Below are 1,838 nucleotides of genomic sequence, written 5' to 3'. Positions count from 1 at the left end.
AAACTGCATTTTAGACTTTTAAGACTTTTTATTTAATTTTGTTTATATTTTATTTGGGTTTGTAATACCCGTGGGCCTTAATTATAAGGTTGTTTGTGCCCTAGGGTTTCTTTAAGCGTACTTAAGCAATTTTACAATTGCTAGACGAATTATGATGTTATTTTATTAAATTAACTATTGAGGTTTTCTCTTAACTTCTTGGTGGATTCCAGGGTTCTTGTTCCTTTAGGTTTATGCTTGTAAGCCTCAGTCGATTGTTCTGCATCATATAAAATTTTAAAATGAACAAAGACATGAATAATGACATATTGTCACATCAATTGGGATTTAAAAAGTTGAAATGCCTTAGTATGACTGATAATGAAATTAGGATAAATTACTCACTCATTAAGGACAAAAAATGCAAGTTTCTTGATAAGTAAAGAATTATTCAAAACCATTCTTATTGCACTAAACAATGAATTGATGGATCATTTATTATTTCCAATATTTTCATGAATCAAATTAATAAATGGAAAAATTGACAAGGAGGCAGCATAATTTCAATGTTTAACAAATTCTAGGGATCAAAACCTAGCAGCAAAGGAGCAACCCGTAACAATGACTCCAATGTGTTGGGCAAAAAATTTCTGGCAAACAGGAAACATATTGAAGTTGTGTTTCCATTGTATTTGCATTGTGCTCCGAACCGAATTCGATTCAAAAACTCATCTGTAATAACTCCAACCATATTTGCGAGGATGGGAACCACCCCTTGACCAATCGACCCGAGTAATGCTCCTATTTGAATTCAACTCAGAGTACAACATGCTCACAAGTGTTGGAATATAGTGCTCATCCACATAACAAGGAGGGTGGTAGTATTTTTTGAAAGATCGGATAGTATTTTTGATCAAAAACGATTTGGATGGCAAGCTCACGGTGAACTTTAAACCATTGAGACCCTTTTCGCCAATCTGTGATGCTTACTATTGGCCACATTTGATGGCTGTATCGCCCGCGGCCTGGCTTTCTTGGGTCATCAAATGAGCTTAGGAAGCTTAGATTTGTGCTCATGAGGTAGTCATAAGTTGTTGTAAAGTTAAATAAAGAAAAATGCATGATTCAGAGAGCAACACAAATCTTTGATTGGAGATTTCAAGGAGTGCATTCGCTAAGAGCCGTCTCTCGGCTTCTAACATTGTTGAAGTTCCCCAATAAACTGGCTGCAATTGCAAGAGTATCTAGTGAGGTACGAATCTAAAAAATCAATTATATGATGTCTAAGTCCTACTACAAAACCCTAAAATCTCTCTGTACAATTCAGTACAGTCCCATCCAATATAATTTAGTACAACTTATTATTCTCCAGTCCAATCTAATAAGAAACTAACCTGACTGTGAATTCTTCTACCATAGAAGACAGAAGTTTCAGGTAGTGACTTGTTGAAAGAAGGGTGTGCGTGCACGTAAATGGAGTATAGGCCTTCATGTCCTTTGAAAAATTTCTCCCACAAGGGAGCCAAAGGTAGAGGCCCCTTTGTTAAGAACATGAAAGCCACTTTTGGAGGATGCTTGTAATAAGGGAATTCTCCAATTTGATGAACCATTGATGCTCTCGAAAACAACTCCTCGTCACTCATATTGTGTACTGGAAATGGAAGCGGTGATATTAATGGTGGCGGTGGCAGTGGGGGCATCCATTTTGGTGATGGCGCCGGTGGCAGTGGTTGCGTTTGAGGTGGTGATGGTTTTAGTGGAATCTTAATGGAATTTAGGGATGCTTGAAAAGTGAAAGAGTAGCTCTGGAAATATAACGTAGTGATGATACCGAGTGAGAAACCTATAACAAAGAAGAG

The 1,838-nt window shown here is 37.1% G+C and overlaps 1 pseudogene; it reads right to left on the bottom strand.

The window, feature by feature from the left end:
* Window positions 1-559: 559 nt before the first annotated feature.
* On the bottom strand, window positions 560-1,622 carry LOC147286534 (glycosyltransferase BC10-like; annotated as a pseudogene).
* Window positions 1,623-1,838: the final 216 nt, after the last annotated feature.

Source organism: Dryas octopetala, chromosome 4, assembly GCF_963921425.1.
Source record: "Dryas octopetala chromosome 4, drDryOcto1.1, whole genome shotgun sequence".
Lineage (NCBI taxonomy): Eukaryota > Viridiplantae > Streptophyta > Magnoliopsida > Rosales > Rosaceae > Dryas > Dryas octopetala.
Note: the sequence above shows the minus strand (reverse complement) of the source record. Positions and strands in the feature narration are given on the sequence as shown.